This window comes from Ranitomeya imitator, chromosome 8 (assembly GCF_032444005.1).
Source record: "Ranitomeya imitator isolate aRanImi1 chromosome 8, aRanImi1.pri, whole genome shotgun sequence".
Classification (NCBI taxonomy): Eukaryota; Metazoa; Chordata; class Amphibia; order Anura; family Dendrobatidae; genus Ranitomeya; species Ranitomeya imitator.
The window spans coordinates 100,464,964-100,490,034 of record NC_091289.1 but is presented as its reverse complement, the minus strand read 5'-3'; positions in this window follow the sequence as shown (position 1 = coordinate 100,490,034).

Here is a 25,071-nt window from a genome sequence, read left to right as displayed (position 1 = left end):
TAACTAGGGGCACCGAGGGGCAGCCCAATGGCTCAGCGGTCAGCACTAGAGAGGAGTGAACTTGTTTGGAAAACGTTAGACAATCTCAAAATTGGCACGAACGTAGCACATTCAGATTCGTGTTTGGTTTCCCGAGCATTTTTACGCATTCTGGCAGCCAAAGTCACATGTCCGTGGTCATATAGAAAGCGATATCTTGCTTTGCTTGCGCCATTTTCTCAGTGTCACAGTGCTGAGAAGCCACACCTGATAGTACTGCAAGTGAACTAATTAGTTAGCTATATAGAATATTGTCCTGTGTGAAATCGATCTCCCAACATCTGTCTAGATTGTACTAAAACTGTGTTGCAGTCTTAGGAGTCCCCATTTGCTAATACAAATAGTTTGCGATAAAACAGGTTCAGTGAGAAATCAGAAGGCCAGATTTCCACTTAAGAATCACTAGGTCTAACATTGGGGTGCAGTCAGGAGGACAAATTTGCTAATCCAAATCATTTGTGATAAAACTGTTTTGCAGTGAGAAATCAGAAGGCCACATTTCCTCTTAAAAATCATTAGGTATAACAGTGTTTTTCAGGCACATTATCTAAGAAAATAGATAGTGATTGTTCATTTAGTGACAGGTGACTGACAAGTGCGGGCCTAAGGTTGTGAAACAGTAGGTTACAAGAGGGAAAGTGAACATACAACATGAGTGTAAAACAAGACGTTGTGGTGGAAGGGAGAATAGGCTTTGTGTTTAACGTGTATGTGGGTTAGGTACAGGGTCGGTCTGGCCTGGCGGGATATTGGGGAAATCCCCCGTGGGCCCTTGTCTCTGGAGGCAAGAGAGGAGGAAAAGAAGAAGAAAAAAAAAGTCTGCGGTTTTTAGGGGCGTGGGCCCTTTAAAAGCACAGACAAAGTGCAGTGCGCATGCAGGCAGCGTTCGTTACCTGAACCGCTGTGGCATGCGTCCAGAACCTATCTGTCAAGTGTGCGCCCGCACATCAGCCGCCGGCCTCTGCTATGTCGGCGGCCATTTTACTTTGTGCATGCTGACCTGCAGAGAGGAGGAGGACACCACCACCGGGAGTGCAGGAAGGTAAGAGGAATCTTTTTTGCCTCTGCCTGTCTCTCTGGCTGTTTGTCTCTGTTTGTCTGCCTCTCTGGCTGTCTCTCTGATTGTCTGTCTCTCTGTCTGTCTGTCTGTCTGTCTCTGTCTGGCTGTCTCTCTGGCTGTCTCTCTATTGCTGTATCTCTCGCTGTCTGTCTGTCTCTCTGTCTGTCTCTCTGGCTGTCTGTCTGTCTTTCTGTCTGTCTGTCTCTCTGGCTGTTTCTCTGGCTGTCTCTCTGGCTGTCTGTCTGTCTCTCTGTCTGTCTCTCTGTCTGGCTGTCTCCATAAAGGTAGGATAAGGGGCCAGGATGAATATATGGGGAGCAGGAAAAAAGGACTAGGATGGATATAAGGGGACGGCAGGATGGATTTATGGGGGGCAGGAAAAAAGGCCCAGGATGAATATAAGGGGGCGGCAGGATGGATATATGGGGAGCAGAAAAAAAGGACCAGGATGGATATAATGGGGGCGGCAGGATGGATATATGGGTGCAGGACAAAGGACTAGGATGGATACATATGAGGGGCAAGGATGGATACATATGGGGAGCGGGGAGCCAGGATGGATGCATATATATGGGGGTCCAGGATACAGATATATGATATACAGATACATGGGTGACCAGGATGGATATATGGTAGAGCCAGGATGCTTGTATATGGGGGCGCCAGGATCGATATATGGGGGCCAGGACAAGGGTACAGGATGCATATATACGGGGGCCAGGATGCAGATACTGTATATGGGGGAGCCAGCATGCATATACAGTGCCTTGCGAAAGTATTCGGCTCCCTGGAACTTTTTAACCTTTTCCCACATATCAAGCTTCAAACATAAAGATACCAAGTGTAAATTTTGGTGAAGAATAAACAACAAGTGGAACATAATTGTGAAGTTGAACGAAATGTATTGGTTATTTTAATTTTTTTTTTAAATTCATAAACTAAAAAGTGGGGCGTGCAATATTATTCGGCCCCTTTACTTTCAATGCAGCAAACTCACTCCAGAAGTTCATTGTGGATCTCTGAATGATCCAATGTTGTCCTAAATGCCTAATGATGATAAATATAATCCACCTGTGTGTAATCAAGTCTCCGTATAAATGCACCTGCTCTGTGATAGTCTCAGGGTTCTGTTTGAAGCACAGAGAGCATCATGAAGACCAAGGAACACAACAGGCAGGTCAGTGATTCTGTTGTGGAGACATTTAATGCCCGATTTGGATACAAAATTATTTTCAAAACTTTAAACATCCCAAGGAGCACTGTGCAAGCGATCATATTGAAATGGAAGGAGTATCATACCACAGCAAATCTAACAAGACCCGGACGTCCCCCTAAACTTTCATCTCAAACAAGGAGAAGACTGATCAAAGATGCAGCCAAGAGGCCCATGAGCACTCTAAATGAACTGCAGACATCTACAGCTGAGGTGGGACAGTCTGTCCTTAGGACAACAATCAGTCGTGCACTGCACAAATCTGGCCTTTATGGAAGAGTTGCAAGAAGAAATCCATTTCTTAAAGATATCCATAAAAAATCTTGTTTAAAGTTTGCAACAAGCCACCTGGGAGACACACCAAACATGTGGAAGAAGGTGCTCTGGTCAGATGAAACCAAAATCGAACTTTTTGGCAACAATGCTAAACTATATGTTTTTCGTAAAGGCAACACAGCTCATCACCCTGAACACACCATCCCCATTGTCAAACATGGTGGTGGCAGCATCGTGGTTTAGGCCTGTTTTTCTTCAGCAGGGACAGGGAAGATGGATAAAATTGATGGGAAGATGGATGGAGCCAAATACAGGACCATTCTTCAAGAAAACCTGTTGGAGTCTGCAAAAGACCTGAGACTGGGACGGAGATTTGTCTTCCAACAAGACAATGATCCCAAACATAAAGCAAAATCTACAGTGGAATGGTTCACAAATAAACGTATCCAGGTGTTAGAATGGCCAAGTCAAAGTCCAGACCTCAATCCAATCGAGAATCTGTGGATAGTGTTGTGAATTCCGCTCTTGGGCTCCCTCCGGTGGTTGTAAGTGGCACTTTTGTGAGTTCTGCTCTTGGGCTCCCTCTTGTGGTTTCAAGTGGTATGGCTGCTCCTTGGAGTTAGCTGTCAGCAGCTGCTTCCACTGATCGTCTTTTCTGCTCGGCTATTTATGCCTGGCTCTTTCCTTCAGCCAGTGCCACTTGTAAATGGTTCCTGGTTGGATTCACATCTCTTTGGATTTCCCTGTTATCCTGACCAGTTCAGCAAAGCTAAGTTCTTGCTTGCTCTTTTCTGTCCACAGATTGTGGACGTATCCGTTCTGTGCTTTCTATGTTTGTCTAGCTTATCAGTATGAATTAATTCTGTCTTGCTGGAAGCTCTGGGAAGCAGATTTACCCACTACACCTTTAGTCAGGTGTGGAGATTTTTTGTAAACTCTGCGTGGATTTTTGTAGTGTTTTATACTGACCGCACAGTATTCCTGTCCTGTCTATCTAGCTAGACTGGCCTCCTGTGCTCATCCTGGTTTCATTCTGTGTATCCCTCTCCACTCACAGTCATTATTTGTGGGGGGCTAATCTATCCTTTGGGGATTTTCTCTGAGGCAAGATAGTTTTCCTGCTTCTATCTTTAGGGGTAGTTAGCTCTTAGGCTGTGATGAGGTGCCTAGGGAGAGTTAGGAGCATCCCACGACTACTTCTAGTGTTGTGTTGAGCTTAGGGACTGCGGTCAGTACAGTTACCACTTCCTTAAGAGCTCGTTCCATGTTGCTCCTAAACCACTGCATCATAACAGGATAGAGCTGAAAACTACTGTTCACAAACAATCTCCATCAAACCTCACTGAGCTTGAGCTGTTTGCCAAGGAAGAATGGGCAAAAATTTCAGTCTCTCGATGTACAAAACTGATAGAGACATACCCCAAGCGACATGCAGCTGTAATCGCAGCAAAAGGTGGCACAAAAAAGTATTAAGTTAAAGGCACTGTATATGGGGAGCCAGGATAGATATATGGTAGAGCCAAGATGCATATATATATGGGGGAGCAGGATGGATTTATGGGGGGACAGGATAAGGGACCAGGATTCATATATGTGGGAGCCAGGATGGATATATATGGGGGAGCCAGGATGCATATATATGGGGATGCCAGGATCGATATATGGGGGCCAGGGTGGATTTATGGGAGGTGGGGCAGGCCAAGAGAACAGGATGCTTATATATGAGGGGCCAGAATGGATATATGTGGGGGGCCAGGAGGATTTCTGGTGGGCAGGACAAGGATGGATATATATGGTGGAGCCAGCATGCATATATATGGGGGTCCAGGATGGATATATGGTAGAGCCATGATGCACATTTATATGGGTGGGAGGATCGATTTATGGGGGCCAGGACAAGGGACCAGGATGCATATATATGGCGTGTCCAGGATGCATATATGGGGGAGCCAGGATGGATATATATAGGGGAACCAGGATTGATATATATGGGGGGACAGGATGGTTATATATGGGGGAACCAAGATAGTTATATATGGGGGAGCCAGGATGCATATATATGGGGGCCAGGATGGCTATATGGGGGAGCCAGGATGCATATATAAGTGGGATCGGGATGAATATATGTGGGGAGCAAGGATGGATTTATGGGGGGGGGAGGCCCGGACAATGGACGAGGATGGATATATGGGGGTCCAGGAGAGATATACAGGGGGCTGGGCAGGACACAGGACATATGGGTGCCAGTATGGATAGCTGGGGGGGCAGGATGGATATCTGGGGGCCAGGGTGCACAAAGGACATAGGGGGGCAGGCTTGGGCATATTATAAAATAAAGGGGGCCAGGCAGGGAGAGATTATTAAATAAGGGGGGCCAGGAATAGGGACTTAATTACTGTTTGGGGGCCAGAATGAGGAACATGCTATATTATTTTATATATTATTAGTGACAAGTTGAGAGCATAATTTCTTTAGAGTCAAATTAGGGACATTATTACTACAGTAATATAATTTACTTTTCAGGAAACTGTTTTCCATGGAGGGAACAAAAGGGGGATCCTGTTACTGTGCAGGGTGAAACTACGTCGCTTTTTTCTTCACCTGACGTAGTGTACAGGTCAGAGAAAAAGTGGGGAAAGTGCTCTGGAAGCGATCAGTTTTACACTATACACTATATTCAAAGCTCCTGTGTATAATGTCACTGGTGATCACTGTATTACCTGTACACTGACACTATATACAGAGCTTCTGTGTATAATATCACTGGTGATTACTGTATTACCTGTACACTGACAATATATACAGAGCTTCTGTGAATAATGTCACTGGTGGTCACTGTTACCTATACACCGACACTATATACAGAGCTTCTGTGTATAACATCACTGGTGATCACTGTATTACCAGTACACTGACACTATATATAGAGCTACTGTGTATAATGTCACTAGTGATCACTGTATTACCTGTACACTGACACTATATACAGAGCTCCTGTGTATAATGTTACTGGTGGTCACGGTATTACCTGTACACTGACACTATATACAGAGCTTCTGTGTATAATGTCACTGGTGGTTAGTGTTACCTATACACAGCCACTATATACCAAGCTCCTGTGTATAATGTCACTGGTGATCCCTGTATTACCTGTACACTGACACGATAAATAGAGCTTCTGTGTATAGGTTGAAAAGTCGACCCTTAGGAAACTTACAGCCTGGAATCAAGTCAATAGCACAATCACAATCCCTGTGCGGTGGAAGAAAACTGGACTTGGGCTCATCGAATACATCCTGAAAATCAGACAAAAATTCTGGAATCTCAGAAGGTGAAGAAGAGGAGATTTACATCAAAGGAACATCATTATGAACCCCCTGACAACCCCAACTAGTCACAGACATGGATTTCCAGTCCAACACAGGATTATGTACCTGCAACCACGGAAAACCCAGCACGACAACATCATGCAAGTTATGCAACACCAGAAATCGACAATCTTCCTGATGGGCTGGCGCCATGCGCATGGTTACCTGTGTCCAAAACTGGGGCTTATTTTTAGCCAAGGGTGTAGCATCAATGCCCCTTAAAGGAATAGGGTTCTGCAAAGGCTGCAAGGGAAAACCACAACGCCTGGCAAATTCCAAATCCATTTAATTCAAGACGGCGCCTGAATCCACAAACGCCATGACAGAAAATGATGACAATAAGCAGATCAAGGACACAGATAATAAAAATTTAGGTTGTACAGTACTGATGGTAATTGAACTGGCGATCCTCTTTGTCCGCTTAGGGCAGACAGAAATGACATGAGAAGCATCGCCACAATAATAACACAACCTATTTTGACGTCTGAAACCTTGTCGTTCCGTTCTAGACAGAAATCTATCACATTGCATAGGCTCAGGAATTTGCTCTGAAGATAACGCCACAGCGCGCACAGTTCTGCGCTCCCGCAGGAGTCGGTCAATCTGAATGGCCAGAGACATAGATTCACTCAGACCGGAAGGCGTGGGAAACCCCACCATAACATCTTTAACGGATTCAGAAAGCCCCCTTCTGAAAATTGCCGCCAAAGAGTCATTATTCCATTTAGTCAACACCGACCATTTTCTGAATTTCTGACAATACAATTCTGCCGCCTCTTGACCCTGAGACAGGGCCAACAAGGTCTTCTCAGCTTGATCCACAGGATTAGGCTCATCATGCAATAATCCTAAAGCCTGAAAAAAAGAATCATTATTAAGCAAAGCCAGATTTCCAGATTCCAGAGAAAACGCCCACTCCTGCAGGTCGCCACGCAGCAGTGAAATAACGATTTTTACCTGCTGACTGGAGTCACCAGAAGATCGAGGTCTCAGGGCAAAAAAAAGTTTACAGTTGTTTTTGAAACTCAAAAATTTAGACCTGTCACCAGAAAATAAATCAGGAGTAGGAATCTTTGGTTCTAAAGCAGGAGTCTGAAAAATATGCTCAGAAATACCTTGCACCTTAGCAGCAATCTGGTCTACACGAGAAGCTAAATCCTGAACATTCATGCTTGCACCAGGTTCCTCAGTCACCCAGATATTAAGAGGGAGGAGAACACAAAACAGACTGGAGAAAAAAAAATGGCTCAAGATCTTCCTTCCCTTCTTCTGAGATGCATTTAACTCATTGTTGGCCAGTTGTACTGTTCTGATCCGGTGACTTTGGAGCTGCATGAGAACTTTCACTGGAGATGGTGGCCACTGTACTGACCGCAATCCTGAACTTAACACCGCAACTAGAAGTAGCCGTGGAGTGTACCTAACACACCTAGACACCTCATCACAGCCGGAGGACTAATTACCCTTAAAGATGGAAAGAGGAATACTATCTTGCCTCAGAGAAAACCCCCAAAGGATAGACAGCCCCCCACAAATATTGGCGGTGAGTCGGAGAGGAAAAAACATACACAGGCAGAAAACAGAATTTAGCACAGGAGGCCACTCTAGCTAAATAGGACAGTATAGGACAGAGTTCTGTGCGGTCAGTAAAAAACCCTTCAAAAGCATCCACAGCAGAAATTACAAAAACTTCCTACATCTAACTAATAGATGTAGGAGAGTAAATTTGCAACTCCAGTGAATCCTACAATCAGAGCAGAAATAAAACTGAAACAAGCACACAGCAGTGTGCTACAGATACAAAGAACCAAACACTTATCTTTGCTGAATTTGGCAGCAGGCAGGAGAAGCCAGGAAGTGATCCATCACTACACAATAAACATTGACAACTGGCAAGGGCTAAAGGATCCAGCACATCTAAATAACCCAGTCCGAATTTTAATCATCAGATACACCTGGCCAGGACTGTGACTCAGAGACACCTGCATTCCCACCTACAACCACCGGAGGGAACCCAAGAGCAGAATTCACAACAGAGCTCCTGTGTATAATGTCACTGGTGATCCCTGTATTATCTGTACACTGACACTATATACAGAGCTCCTGTATATGTCACTGGTGGTCACTGTATTACCTGTACACTGGCACTATATATAGAGCTTCTATGTATAATGTCACTGGTGGTCACTGTTATCTATACACCGACACTATATACAGAGCTCCTGTGTATAATGTCTCTGGTGATCCCTGTATTACCTGTACACTGACACTATATACATAGCTCCTGTGTATAATGTCACTGTTATCTATATACCGACAATATATACAGAGATCCTGTGTATAATGTCACTGGTGGTCACTGTATTACCTATACACTGACACTATATACAGAGCTCCTGTGTATAATGTCACTGGTGATCACTGTATTTTCTGTACACTGACACTATATACAGAGCTCCTGTGCATAATGTCGCAGGTGGTCACTGTATTACCTGTACACTGACACTATATACAGAGCTTCTGTGTATAATGTCATTAGTGGTCACTGTTACCTATACACCGACACTATGTACAGTGCTCCTGTGTATAATGTCACTGGTGATCCCTGTATTACCTGTACGCTGACATTATATACAGAGCTCTTGTGGTTTGTATTCATGATCAGTATTGTAGTTTTCAGTCACTATGTGATGGTAATATTTGGTCTGGTCACTGTATGGCGGAATTTATTCCCTATATGTGGTATAATTCGGTCACTATGTGGTAGAATATGTAGTCTAGTTATGGTGTGGCAGTATTTCTCCTTTTATGTGGTATTATTTGGTCACTATTAGGGTTGAGCGAAACAGATCGGTCATTTTCATAAGTCGCCGACTTTTGGCAAAGTTGGTTTCATGAAACCCGATCCGATCCCAGCGTGGGATCGGCCATGCGGTATGCGACCTTCGTGCCAAAGTCGTGTTTCATATGACACGTTCAGCGCCATTTCTCAGTCAATGAAGGAGGACGCAGAGTGTGGGCACCGTGATGACATAGTTCTCGGTCCCCACCATCTTAGAGAAGGGCATGGCAGTGATTGGCTTGCTTTCTATGGCGTCACAGGGGCTATAAAGGGGCGTGCACGCTGACCGCCATCTTACTGCTGCTGATCTGAGCATAGGGAGAGGTTACTGCCGCTTCGTCAGAAGCAGGGATAGCGTTAGGCAGGGAATATAAACCCCCAAACCGCTTGTGCTGTAGCGATTTCCACTGTCCAACACCACCATTTCCTTGCAGGGACAGTGGAGGCTAGATTCCTGTGCATCAGCTCTATAGCTTATTAGGCTGCCTTATAAGGCTCCCTGATGGCTGCATTGCTGTTTGTACGCCGCTGTGCAAACCAACTGCTTTTTTCAAAGCACAAATCCTGTTGCGCCTTCCTTTCTGCACAGCTATCTTGTTTGTTTGTCCACACTTTTGTGTGCAGCAGTCCTTTTTATTGCTGCCTGCCATACTTTTCTGTGATTACTGTAGGGAGATAGTAATTGTAGTACAGTCCCTTTTTCTTTATATATCTTCAAGCCACTTTCTGCCCCCGAAACTGTGTAGTGTGAAACAGTGGGCCTGTATTTTTCTGCACTGTCCCACACCTAAAAAAGGGAGATTTATATTGCCAATCAGTGCATCTGTGCAAGTCCAGTCTGTGGTATCTGTCTGTCAGTCATTTTCTGCCACAGAAACAATACTGTAAATCAGTGGGCCAGATTTATTCACTAGTCTTCCATATAAAAACAAAAAGGGGAGATTAATATTGGCAAATCTGTGCATCTGTGCCAGTCCAGTCTGTGGTATCTGTCTGTCATTTTCTGCCACAGAAACAATACTGTAAAATAGTGGGCCAGATTTATTCACTAGTCTCCCATAAAAAAAAGAAGGGGAGATTAATATTGGCAAATCTGTGCATCTGTACCAGTCCAGTCTGTGGTATCTGTCTGTCAGTCATTCTCTGCCACAGAAACAATACTGTAAAACAGTGGGCCAGATTTATTCACTAGTCTTTCATATAAAAACAAAAAGGGGAGATTAATATTGGCAAATCTGTGCATCTGTGCCAGTCCAGTCTGTGGTATCTGTCTGTCAGTCATTTTCTGCCACAGAAACAATACTGTAAATCAGTGGGCCAGATTTATTCACTAGTCTTCCATATAAAAACAAAAAGGGGAGATTAATATTGGCAAATCTGTGCATCTGTGCCAGTCCAGTCTGTGGTATCTGTCTGTCAGTCATTTTCTGCCACAGAAACAATACTGTAAATCAGTGGGCCAGATTTATTCACTAGCCTCCCATAAAAAAAGAAGGGGAGATTAATATTGGCAAATCTGTGCATCTGTGCCAGTCCAGTCTGTGGTATCTGTCTGTCAGTCATTCTCTGCCACAAAAACAATACTGTAAAACAGTGGGCCAGATTTATTCACTAGTCTCCCATAAAAAAGGGGAGATTAATATTGGCAAATCTGTGCATCTGTGCCAGTCCAGTCTGTGGTATCTGTCTGTCAGTCATTCTCTGCCACAGAAACAATACTGTAAAACAGTGGGCCAGATTTATTCACTAGTCTTCCATATAAAAACAAAAAGGGGAGATTCACATTGGCATATCTGTGCATCTGTGCCTGTCCAGTCTGTGGTATCTGTCAGTCATTTTCTGCCACAGAAAATATACTGTAATACAGTTGGCCAGATTTATTCACTAGTCTTCCATATAAAAAAAAAAGTAGGGGAGATTTTTGTTTCCAGTGTGTGCATCTGCGTCAGTCCTGTTAGTGGCATATCTGTCAGCCACTGTCTGCCACTGAAACTGTGTACTGTAATACAGTGGGCCTGATTTTCCCTGCAGTCTCACACACCTATAAAGGGAGATTTTGCGTCCACCTTGTAACTGGTTTTACAGTACCAAATACCGTTTGTTAGTTTGGTTACATATTTCCAAGAATGGGAAAGTCTGGTGGAAGAGGTTGTGGCCGTGGGCGGTCATTGCCAGCTGGTAATGATGGTAGTGGTGGTGGAGCATCAGGGGTCATGGGAAAAGCAATATAGCACCTAAGTCTCGAGTTGTTCAGCCACCGTCATCGTCTGGCTACACAAGGTCTCGAACGCTCCCTTTTCTGGCAGTAGGAAAACCTCTTTTAAAGCCGGAGCAGCAGGAACAAGTTTTGGCTTTCCTTGTTGACTCTGCCTCTGAGTCTGCCTCTGAGGAGGCTCTTTTGCCTCCTCTTCGGAAAGTGCTAAATGTAAAAGCAGCGCATTGTCAGTGGATGTTGCCGGTCAGGGACAAGTCGCTTCCTTGCGTTCTTCACTCAGAACAACAGAGAAGGCTGCGTCAGGCGACACAACGGGTTACTCCATGGAGCTCTTTACACATACTGTTCCTGCGTTAGAAAGGGAACTTGTTAGCAGGCCATGCCCATTACAACATGAATCGGACATGGAGTGCACAGATGCACAGCCGCAGCCAGATTATTATGCTGTTCCTTTGACTCAGATCACAACTTTGCCCTCGCAGTGTACTGATCCAGAATCTGACCCTGATGAGACTATGGAGCCCCGTCACGAACGCTATAGCACCATCTTACACGGTGACACAGAGGAAGGTGCACAGGACATAGAAGAGGAGGTCATAGATGACCCAGTTGTTGACCCCGATTGGCAGCCATTGGGGGAACAGGGTGCAGCCGGCAGTAGCTCTGAAGCGGAGGAGGAGCCGCAGCAGGCATCTACATCGCAACAGGTTCCATCTGGCAGGCCCGTATCTGGCCAAAAACGTGTGGCAAAACCAGCTGTAGGACAGCATGGCCATCCGGTTAAAGTAGCTCAGTGTGCAATGCCTGAAAAGGTATTCGATAGTAGGAAGAGTGCAGTCTGGCATTTTTTTAAACAAGATCCAAATGATCAGTGCAAAGTCATCTGTAAGAAATGCTCAAGGATCTTCAGCAGAGTTCAGAATGTTAAAAATCTAAATACAAGTTGCATGCGTAGACATTTAACCACCATGCACTTGCAAGCCTGGACTAACTACCAAACGCCCCTTAACGTTGTTGCACCCTCTCACAATGAAGCTAGTCAGCAATGCTACATCCCTTCCCTCACTGTAAGCCCACCGTTTACCACACCACCTGCAGCAAATGTGGAGGTTTCGTCACAAGGCCAAAGCAGTCAGGGAATCACCAGGATCTTGGTAGGAAACACTGTATGTAGGCCAACTGCAAGAATACCATCATCACCAACCCTCTCTCAGTCTGCCATGTCCACCGGCACCCCCGCTAGTTCCACCATATGCAGCTCTCCAGTCCAGCTCACCCTACAAGAGACTCTCGTTAGGAAAAGGAAGTACTCATCCTCTCATCTGCGTACACAGGGTTTGAACACCCACATTGCTAGACTAATCTCATTAGAGATGATGCCCTACCGGTTAGTTGAAAGCAAAGCTTTCAAAGCCCTGATGGACTACGCTGTACCACGCTACGACCTACCCAGTCGACACTTCTTTTCGAGAAAAGCCATCCCAGCCCTCCACTAGCATGTAAAAGACCGCATTGTCCATGCACTCAGGCAATCTGTGAGTAGAAAGGTGCACCTGACAACAGATGCATGGACCAGTAGGCATGGCCAGGGGCGTTACGTGTCCATCACAGCACACTGGGTTAATGTGGTGGATGCAGGGTCCACTGGGGACAGCAATATTGGGACAGTTCTGCCTAGCCCACGGTCTAGGAAACAGTTGGCTGTAGGCGTTCGCCCCCCTCCTCCTCCTCGTCCTCCAGCAGAAGCGAGAGCTCGTCCACAGACCGCAGTCGCACGACCACTCCATCCGCAGCTGCCACTGTTGCACACAAGGTGTCCCATTATGGAACAGCTATTGGCAAGCGTCAGCAGGCTGTATTGGCAATGAAGTGTTTGGGCGACAACAGACACACCGCGGAAGTTCTGTCCGAGTTCTTGCAGCAAGAAACTCAGTCATGGCTGGGCAGTGTACATCTTGAGGCAGGCAAGGTAGTGAGTGATAACGGAAGGAATTTTATGGCTGCCATAGCCCTTTCACAACTGAAACACATTCCTTGCCTGTCTCACACCTTAAACCTGGTGGTGCAGTGCTTCCTGAAAAGTTATCCGGGGTTACCCGACCTGCTCCTGAAGGTGCGCAGACTTTGCTCGCACATCCGACGTTCGCCCGTACACTCCAGCCGTATGCAGAACCATCAGCGATCTTTGAACCTTCCCCAGCATCGCCTAATCATCGACGTTGCAACAAGGTGGAACTCCACACTGCACATGCTTCAGAGACTGTGCTAACAGAGGCGTGCTGTTATGTATTTCTGGGAGGATACACATACACGGGCAGGCAGTTGGATGGCAGACATGGAGTTGTCAGGTGTGCAGTGGTCGAAGATACAAGACATGTGTCAAGTCCTTCAGTGTTTTGAGGAATGCACATGGCTGGTTAGTGCAGACAACGCCATAATAAGCATGAGCATCCCCCTAATGCGTCTGCTGATGCAAAGCTTGACGCACATAAAGGAGCAGGCGTCTGCAGCCGAGGATGAGGGAAGCCATGATGACAGTCACCCATTGTCTGGTTAGGGAAGTCTACTGGACGAGGTGGCGGGCGAAGAGGAGGAGGACGAGGAGGATGATGGGGATGAGTATTTTTTGGATGAGGAAGCTTCTCAGGGGGCAATAGAAACTGGTGGCGTTGCAAGGCCAGGTTTAGGGTTTTTGAGGGAGGCAAGTGACGTTGATTTGCCCAAAAGTGCTCCTCAACCCAGCACAAGCAGTGAATTGACAACTGGAACATGGGCCCACATGGCGGATTATGCCTTGCGTATCCTAAAAAGGGACCCCCGCATTATAAAAATGATGACCGATGACGATTACTGGTTGGCCTGCCTCCTGGATCCACGCTATAAGGGGAAACTGCAAAACATCATGCCACATGAGAACCTTGAACAAATATTGGCAACCAAACAAGCAACTCTTGTTGACCGTTTGATTCAGGCATTCCCAGCACACAGCGCTGGTGATGGTTCTCACACGAGCTGCAGGGGGCAACAGGGCAGAGTGTTGTGAATTCCGTTCTTGGGCTCCCTCCGGTGGTTGTAAATGGCACTGTTGTGAATTCTGCCCTAGGGCTCCCTCTGGTGGTTTTGAGTGGAACTGCCACTCCTTGGGTTTAGCTTTAGCAGCTGCTTACACTAATCGTCTCTCCTGGCTCTGCTATTTAACCTGGCTCTAGTCTTCAGCCTATGCCACTTGTCAATGTTTTCTGCTGGGTTCACATCTCTGCTTGGATTCTCCTGGTTTCCTGACCAGTTCTGCAAAGATAAGTTCTGGCTCTGTTCATTTCAGTCCACATGTTGTGGACTTATTGTTCTGTGCATTCTATTTTTGTCCAGCTTGTCATTATGGATTTTTTCTGTTAGCTGGAAGCTCTGGGAAGCAGATTTACCCTCCACAGCTTTAGTCAGGTGTGGAGATTTTGTAAACTTAATAATCTTACTAATATTAATTGCACTCCTTCATCTCCTCCTTCTTTTAATTGTGCCCTTTGGAATCCACAGTCTGTATGTAACAAGCTTCCTTTCCTACATAATTACTTTCTGAAAAACTCTCTGAATCTGCTGGCCCTCACGGAAACCTGGATTGAGGATTCTGACACTGTCTCTCCTGCTGCCATAATCCATGGTAGCTTACAATTCTCCCATTCCCCGAGACCAACAAACAGACCTGGTGGTGGAGTTGGCATAGTCCTGTCCCCACAATGCACTTTCCAGGTCATCCCCTCAGTTCCATCACTCTCATTCCCTTCTTTTGAGGTCCACACAATCAGGCTCTTTCGTCCCCTCTCCCTCAGAGTAGCCGTCATAGGCTCACCCACCCACTTCCTGGACCATTTCTCTGCCTGGCTGCCGCACTTCATGTCCTCAGAACTACCAACCCTTATCCTGGGAGACTTCAACATCCCCATTAACAGCCCCACTTCCACATCTGCATCCCAGCTTCTGTCACTAACCACTTCTCTCGGCCTCTCACAGCTCTCAACCTCTGAAACACACAAAGACGGTAGCACCCTGGACCTGGTTTTTGCCCGGCTCTGCTCAATCTCCTACCTAGATAACTCACCGCTTCCCCTCTCTGACCACAACATTCTCTCCTTCACACTCACATATCCTCGCTCACCCCAGCACCCTCCTACATACCATTCAGTCAGAAATCTACAAGCCATTAACCCTCTTACACTTTCAGACTCCCTACGCTCATCATTGTCCCCAATCTCTTCCTTTACCTGTCCTGATCTGGCTGTACATCACTTCAATGACACTCTTAGAAGCACCCTTGACCAAGTAGCTCCCCTCACCCTCAGAACCTCCAAACACAGAATAAAACAGCCCTGGCTCACATCGCAAACCCGATTTCTCCAGCGATGCTCTAGGTGTCCTGAACGCTTATGGAGGAAAACATGCACACCAGAAGACTTCATACACTTCAAATTTATGTTAAGGACCTATAACTTTGCCCTTCACTTCGCTAAACAGACCTACTTTACCACTCTGATCTCCTCACTATCCAACAACCCCAAGAAACTTTTTGACACCTTTCATTCCCTCCTCAGGCCAAAAGCACAAGCCCCTATCACAGATATTTGTGCTGGTGACCTGGCCTCCCACTTTATAGAGAAAATAGACAATATCCGTCAGGAAATCCGCTCCCAACAACTAAGTTCAGTGACTCCCATCCCTCCCCTCATTGCCCCTGGCTCACTCTCCACATTCGATCCCATCACAGAAGAAGAAGTCTCCAAGCTCCTCTCCTCTTCTCGTCCGACTACATGCACTACCGACCCCATTCCCTCACATCTCCTCCAGTCTCTCTCTCCAGTTGTCACAAGTCACCTAACTACAATCTTTAATCTCTCCCTCTCCTCTGGCATTTTCCCCTCCTCCTTCAAACACTCTATCATTACTCCATTACTAAAGAAACCCACCCTCGACCCATCCTGCACAAACAACTACAGACCGGTCTCCAATCTCCTCTTCATCTCTAAACTCTTGGAGCACCTGATATACTCCCGCCTTACCCGTTACCTCTCCACTCACTCCCTCCTAGACCCTTCACAGTCCGGTTTCCGCCCCCTACATTCAACAGAAACTGCACTCATCAAAGTGACCAATGACCTTCTGACAGCAAAACGTAATGGTGACCACTCTCTGCTCATTCTTCTCGACCTCGACCAGGGTAGAGTTATAAAAAAATTTTTCTGAATTTCCGATGATCCCCCCTGAGTATCATCAATTTCATTATCAAACGCAAAAAACATGGTACTACAACAAACCTGCCAAGAGAGAGCCACCCACCAAAACTCTCAGTCCCATCAAGGAGGGCATTAATCAGAGAGGCAGCACATAGACCAAATATTACCCTGAAGGAGCTGCAGAGTTACCAAGCGGAGACTGGATTGTCTGTCCATTTGACCGCTATAAGCCGTACACTCCATAGAGGTGTTCTTTATGGAAGAGTGGGCAGAAAAAAGCCTTTACTTGCCCCCAAAAATCGTAAGCTCATTTTGAGTTTGCCAAAAGAAATGTGAGAGACTCCCCAAATGTATGGTGGAAGGTGCTACTGTCAGAGGAGACGAAAATTGAACCTTATTGGCCACTAATGTAAATGCTATGTCTGGTACCAAACCATTATAGCTTATCATCATCCCAAGACACCATCCCCAGAGTGAATCATGGTGGTGGCAACCTCATGCTGTGGGGGGATTTTTTTTGTTTTTTCAGCAGCAGGGACAGGGAAAATGTCCCGAGTCATTCTGGCTGTTCACTAGAGGCAGCCATCTAATTTGGAGGAGCTGTAGCAGTTTTGCCTTGAGAATGGGAAAATATCCCAATGGCAAGATGTGGAAAGCTCATAGAGCGACTTGCAGCTGTAATTGCTGCAAAAGGAGGCTCTATGAAGTACTGACTTTAGGGGGATGCATAGTTATGGACACTGAAGCTTTCAGTTATTTTATCTTATTTGTTGTTTGCTTTACAGTAAAAAGAAAACCAAATGTTCACAGTTGTATCCACGTTCTTTACAATAACTGATAACCTGATGCAAACACTCAAAAAAAGGGAAATTCCAGTCTGTCCGCTATTTCATCCTTCTTCACCATTAGATTTCTAAAACTTAACATGGACAAAACAGAATTCATCATCTTTCCCCCATCTCACTCGAGCCCCCCAACATACTTATCCATTAAAGTAAATGGCTGCTCACTCTCCCCAGTCCCACAAGCTCGCTGCCTTGGGGTAATCCTCGACTATGACCTCTTCTTCAAATCACACATCCAAGCCATTTCCACTACATGCCGACTTCAACTCAAAAAATATTTCCCGGATCTGTACATTCCTCAACCAAGAATCTGCAAAAACCCTAGTCCATGCCCTCATCATCTCCCCCCTTAACTACTGCAACCTCCTGCTCTGTGGCATCCCCTCTAACACTTTCGCACCCCTCCAATCTATTCTAAATTCTGCTGCCCGACTAATCCACCTGTCCCCCCACTATTCCCGGCCACTCCCCTCTGTCAATCCCTGCACTGGCTCTCCATTACCCAGAGGCTCCGGTTCATAATGTGGCACCCCTAGGGGTATTTGCCACAAAAATAGTTATTGACAGTAAATACAAATACTAAAATAGCAAGACTGCACTACCACCTCCGGCCAGAAGGGGGAGCTCCAGAGACTCCCCTTGATCCATTCTGGTCTGAGAGAAGAAATGGCAGTTGGGCTAAGTAGCTGAAAGTGAGAGGTCATACAGCTGAATTTCTAACAGTCCTGTGACTGTTTCCAGGCCTAAATCACCGGCCTGAGGAGAAGAGGGACAGAGAAAAAGGACATTGTGAGAACCGGGTAGCATTAATCACTACCCAGAACAGGCGCAAAGACGGATACCGGATCCGTGGCTGTATTCATTATATATAATACAGCAACCGGAAAAACGTGAGGTAATATCAGCTTCACTAGGGCCGGATGCAGCAACAGACACAGAGTTCAGCGTTACTCCCGGAGGGGGTAAGCTGATAAAAGGACTCGGGTTGCCCGTCGAACCAGGACCCGGAGGGGACAGATTGGGCCGGCAGCCAGTTCACATACAGCAGCAGGGCCACACAGAAATTGCGTACAATAAGAGGCGAAGACCCCGGCAGGGTCAAAGTAACTCAGAGTTCCCATACAGACTCCGGTGACAGGACTGGTTGTAAATCCCTTTATGTTAAAGTAAACTGGTTAAACGTTTCAGTGCCTCAGTCTTTCATTTGGACAATAGCCAATATCCAGGATCGGGATCATCGCCGCTGGGAGAATCTGCTGCTGATCAAGTAAGTGCCTGCTCCCTCACGATACCCCTTACACTGTGCTTTGCCTGAGGCTACAGCACCGGGTCAAGCCACCCATGACATCCCCCTTAAGAGACAGACCCCATTGGTCCGGTGCTGGGTATCCCGGTCTCCTGGGCGTCACAATTGGCGTCACGAACAGGATCTAGCCAGCCCGTATACCGGGTATTGTGTGCCGTGATTGGAGCCCAAAACTGTGAAAACTTGGATGAAAAATCTTGAAAATTGACTTTATTAAAGAAAAATCCATTCCCCATTGAAAACTATTGAAAGTGACTTTTCCCCATTGGTTATAATGGAGTAAAGATGGCCGCCATCCCCTGAGGTAATCACCTCATAACCGTTAGGCACGAGACTGTTAATTGAGCTACGCCATCACCTGAACCCCAGTCTGACTGAAAAACTTCAGAATCCGCCATTACAGAGCGCGCGGCGGGCGGGAGCAGCAGGGGGCGTGTCATTGTGAGCGGCACCAAGCTGAGTGCTCTGACGTCAGAGCAAGGGGAAAACCGATCCTGCTGCACAGCGGAACGAATCTACACTATCCCGACGGAAGCGGAGGACCGGAAGGGTCCGGATTAACTAAGGGGGCACAGTATGTTGCAGCACGGAGACGCCGCAGCACCCGGCGACGCTAATGCAGCTGAAAGACAGAGTGTCGATAGAGAGTCCGGTAGCTCAGCGGTGCAAGGAGTGGCGCCCATAATGCCGGTGCTGATGCCATATACCCCGGGTGGCCCATGGCTTCCAATGTATGAAGGTGAGCCTAATACCCTTGACGATTTCAGAGAAAAGATGCTGGCCCATTTTGACATGTTCCCCGTGGGTGAAGTTCAGCGTGTTAGTCTCCTGATGATGCAGTTAAGTGGCCATGCTAAGCGAGAAGTCACAGCATGGGCAGCTGATCTGAAAGGCACTGTTGAACGCATATTTGCTGGATTAAAAGCTACATTTGAAACCACTGCCAGCAGCAAAGCTAAAGTACGATTCTTTAATTGCAAACAAAAAGCTAATGAGGGCGTGAGAGACTTTGCCTTAAACCTGCAGGAAGCCCTTAAATCACTTACTCTGGCTGAACCCATTTTTAACACCGGAGCGGATAAACTGCTAAGAGATCAATTTATTGAGGGACTCTACACCCCTTCTCACCGGGGGCATGTGAGCATGCTTGTTTTTAAGAACCCTGAATTGACATTTGCCCAATTAAAGGAGAGCGCTATATGTCTCCAGCTGGCAGAGGCACCTCGGGATCAGGAGCCTGCGCAACCCATGGCAGAGGCTCCTCAACAACAGGGACTGCCAGTGACATCAGCTATGTCCGGGGCCATTGCTAAGCCCCTGGGGCCCAGTACTAATGAGGCTCTTCAACAAAAGCTTGACTCTTTAACTGATGTTGTTGCTTCAATGGCTAAAACCATGCAGGAGATGAGAGGACCCAAGATGGAGTTGGCAAACCGTAGAGAAGATGTTCCATGGATGAGACCCCGGAGATACCCGACATGGAGAGGACGACCCCGCGACCGCTACCAATCGGATGGACAGCCCATTGCCAGCAGCCAGGCCACTTTGCACGAGATTGTGATTTAAACGGGAATCCCCTGGGAATGCGGGCCGCTTCGCAGGAATGAACTTTCAAGGCCCAACACCCTGGCATGACAGGTACATCGGAGGACGACCCATTATCCCTATCGTGCTGGATGGAATGCCCCTCAACGCTTTGCTGGACACAGGTTCCCAGATTTAATCTATACCGTATATCCTTTATAAGAGGTACTGGGCTGATGCAGATATTGATAAAGGGCCCTCTGATGTTGAACTAGATATATGGGCCAGTAATGGTAAGTTGGTACCGAAACTAGGTTTCAGGGAGATGACCATAAAGATTGGTAAAGTAGAATTGAAGAAACAGGGTATAATTGTTGTTGATGTTGACCGGCGGAACTGTGAACCAACTGTATTGATAGGAATGAATGTGTTAGAGAACTGCTTTTCCGAAGTCATTTCTGTCTTACAGCAAATTGCTGAAACTGCCCAATCCTGCCAGCAGAGAGTTCTCCGGAGGGAAATAAAAGTATTGATGTTAAGGCAACAGGTAGAAGTTGCAGGTGGAGAAATCGGCAGTGTGAGGGTAAGTGATCCAACGTCTATTGTAATCCCACCAAAAACAGAAATGCTGGTATGGTGTAGAGCAGCCATTGGTACTAAGGGACGAGATTATCAAGCCTTAACAGAACCAGTGTACACCGACAGCAGGCCCACTATACTCACAGCACAAGGGATAGTCGAGGTACACCGAGGACGGGTGCCGGTACGACTTTTGAACTGTGGAGAGGAAGAGGTCACTTTGCCAAGGTATGCTACAGTGGCAAAGCTATATACTGTTGACAACAATGCCATCACAACCATTGAGCCCTTAGAACCAACCTGTCAGGTGGAAGGCAATGGCTCAGATGGAGAAATGGAGGATTGGTGCCAACAGCTACACGTGGGCATAAATTCAACACCTACCCATCAAAAACAAGGGGTGTATAGGCTAGTGACGGAATATGAACAAGTCTTCAGTAAACACCCATTGGACTTCGGACGGATAGAAGGGGTAGAACACACAATCCCCACCGGTGACCATCCCCCAATAAAAGAAAGATATAGACCCATACCGCCCGCTCACTATCAATGTGCAAAAGATATGCTGAGGGAGATGAAACAGGCCGGGGTAATAAGAGACAGCTGTAGCCCCTGGGCGGCCCCTCTAGTGATTGTCAAAAAAAAAGACGGAACCATGAGAATGTGCGTAGACTACCGGCAGATTAATAACATCACCCATAAAGACGCCTACCCCTTGCCTAGGATAGAAGAGTCCTTGACGGCTTTGAAATCTGCTAATTATTTTTCCACCTTAGACTTAACAAGCGGGTATTGGCAAGTCCCTGTGGCTGAGAGAGATAAGGAAAAGACGGCATTCACCACACCAATGGGTCTAAGTGAATTTAATCGCATGCCGTTCGGACTCTGCAATGCATCCGGTACCTTCCAGCGGCTGATGGAATGCTGCCTCGGACACAAGAACTTCGAGACCGTCCTCCTGTACCTAGATGATGTGATCGTCTACTCAAAGACTTACGAAGAACACTTAAAAGACCTGGCAGAAGTGTTCGAAGCCTTATCCAGGTATGGCATGAAAATCAAGCCATCCAAATGTCACCTTCTCAAACCAAAGGTACAGTACCTGGGACACATTGTGAGTTCGGAGGGAGTAGCACCGGATCCCGAGAAAATAACCGCCATAAGGGATTGGCCGAGACCTACCAGCGCAAAAGAAGTGAGGCAATTCCTGGGATTGGTGGGTTACTATCGCAGATTTATAAAAGGATTTACCAAGTTGGCAGCACCATTGCAAGACGCCTTTGTAGGGCAGACGAAGAAACCTTCAAACCGAAACCCTCCTTTCCAGTGGAACGACGAAAGGGAAGACTCCTTTGAACAACTAAAGAAGGCACTAACCGGAGAGGAGGTTCTGGCATACCCAGATTACCATCAGCCTTTCATCCTCTACACCGATGCCAGCAATGTGGGACTAGGAGCGGTGCTGTCACAAAAGCAAGAAGGTCGGGAGAAAGTCATCGCCTTTGCAAGTAGAAAGCTCCGGCCTACTGAAAGAAATCCAGAAAATTATAGCTCCTTCAAATTGGAACTACTGGCAGTAGTTTGGGCTGTGACTGAATGTTTCAAACACTATCTGGCCGCTGCAGAATTTATTGTCTATACTGACAACAATCCGTTGACCCACCTGGACACAGCCAAATTAGGTGCGTTAGAACAGCGATGGATAGCCCGGTTATCTAATTACAACTTCAAGATCAAGTATCGAGCAGATCGCAAGAATGGAAATGCCGATGCCCTATCCCGGATGCCACACTTGAGAGATGTAGAAGAAGAAATGGGGGAGCTTGAAGAAATTGAACTACCAGCCTTCCATCATCCCAAGGCAAAACATCATCAGTCAAGTACCTATCAGAAACAACAAGAGGTGAATTTTAATCCGTTAGCACACCATAGATGGGCTGACACCCAAGACAGCAATCCGGCTGTGAAGTTGGTGAAGGAACTGTTAACTGAGCAAAGTGCATATCCCGATGAGGATGCCCCAGAAGAGACGCATCAACTCTGGAAAGAGAGAGGCAAAATGTTCCTGTATCAAGGGAAGCTCTGTAGAAGGTACACCAATCCGAAAACACATGAATTGGTTTGGCAGATTATCGTGCCTAAACAAGATGTGAAGATGGTCCTCGAAGCTTACCATAATGGTGCTGGTCACTTCGGTTGGAAAAAGTTAGAAGTACTTCTAAGAGAAAGATTTTATTGGGTCGGGATGAGAAAATCAATCGAACAGTGGTGCAGAAATTGTGGCCCGTGCAACCTCAGAAGAAACGATCAAAAGAACCAAAGAGCACCACTGCAGCCCATAATCACCAAACAACCACTTGAACTTGTAGCCATAGACCACGTGAAGTTAATACCAAGCCGGTCCGGCTATGTCTATGCCTTGACCATCGTGGACCATTATTCATGCTTCTTGGTAGTAGTACCCGTAAAAGATCTGACAGCAAAAACAGCAGCCAAAGCGTTCCAAACGTACTTTTGTAGACCCCATGGATATCCGGAACAGGTTCTCACCGACCAAGGTACAGCCTTTGAATCAGAGATCTTCAGAGAATTCTGTAATATGTATGGTTGCAAAAAGATCCGGACGACGGCCTATCATCCACAAACAAACGGCTTATGCGAGAAGATGAACCATATTGTAATAGACCTACTAAAGACTTTACCTGAGGCAGAAAGGAATCAATGGCCAGAGAAATTGCCTGACTTGGTGGATCTGTATAATCATGTCCCGGTGAGCTCCACCAACTGCACCCCAGCTTACCTTATGCGTGCAAGACCCGGCCAATTACCAATCGATCTAGAAATGGGAATTCTGAAACCAGACGCAGAAGTTCAAGACTCCAATTGGGATATCATACGGCAAAAGCAGTATCGCCAAGTGCAAGAGAGTGTGGAAAGAAGCCTTCAGCAAACTAGAGAAAGACAAGAGCGAACTTTCAACCAGAATGCTCTAGCGACCCCATTAAGACCGGGTGATCAAGTGCTCAAGAGAAACCGTTGAACCAATAAACTAGACAATCAGTGGGAAGCCGTACCCTACACAGTTTTACCAACAAGAATGGATAATCCTAAAATGTGTCTCATTAGCAAAAACGGAGGCTTAACATCTGTATTAGTGTCAAGAGACAATCTTAAATTGTGTCCGGAAGCATTGAAAGAGCCAGAAGTTGTCCAGCCAGAATCAGAAGTTATTCAACCCATACAGGTTCAACCAGTAAAGGAAAAAGAAGAGGAAATGTATCACACCTGTATAGGAGACTTTCCCAAAACCCTACTAACATACCATGGTGCAGTAGTGGTTCCCATGGTGGCCTTTTACCCAACACCGAACCCAATACCAGAAGTCCCAAGACAGGAAGAGGCTGACCCCGTACTACAGGAGGTTCCAGGCCAGGAAGAACAGATTCCTGATCAGAGTAATCCCATTCACGGTGGACTTGCCAACTCCATAGTCATGGAATTATCTTTAGCAGAGCGGGCAGATACTACATCCGCAGCAGACAGTAGTACACCACATGAAGAGATACCGCTATTACGTAGATCACAGCGTAGTACCCAGGGTCAATTACCGGCCAGGTATGCAGATTACCAATTATAAAACTATAGTCATTGTTATCATTCTGCAACGTTTAAGCCCAGTACCTACAGAGACTTGTCTGTATGAACCTCTTGCATATTCTTGAACTTGTTATCAGCCCGGAGGCACTAAATCAAAGCTCCGGAAAGACTGCTTTTTGAACTTTAATATAAAGCCGAAAATGTTCCTCTACCTAAGAAACTATATGTTGCGATCCTCTTCACAACAATACAACTTACACCAAAAAGAGACAGTGAAGTGACGAACACCATTAGATAAAATACAAAATATCTTTATTATAAGTATTAACAGGAAAGTTCCATACATTAAAAATAAAATAATCTCATATTACAATAACCACAATAGTATTACTAACTATATATATGCAGCAGGGATGACAAAACACCTCTGCTGCTATAGGACTACAAATAACTGGCAACCAAGACCAAACATAGAGAAAAAGAGACTAATATATCCCACTGGTTAAGTAGTACCCTAGAGTATAAATAACAGTACCTATAAAGATAATAACAGGGTGCTTCTCACTATAGAGCTGCTCCATACAACCTACATAAGCCCAGTGTCGGTAAACTACATATCAAATATCACCTAATGCCAATAATATGAACCGTACCCATGTAATAATAAAGCAATTACCTGCAGCCATAGTGAGGGGGTATACCAGCGAGATAACGGTCTCTAAAGCCCCTCGACGCGCGTTTCGCTGACACAGCAGCTTCGTCAGGAGGTAGCTAGCACACTGTGTGGCGCCCATTATATAATGGTCATAATAACCATAGTGCCTGCAGCTGTAGTTGTAGTTGTAGTGACTGCTCGGCCTGCAAATTCATAGAGCGGACAACTACGTTTCATAATAGCGATCATTCCCGTACTTATGTCATCACTCATCATATCACATGTAGATCTGATATGGTTATTTACTTTGCATCATGTTCATGTAAT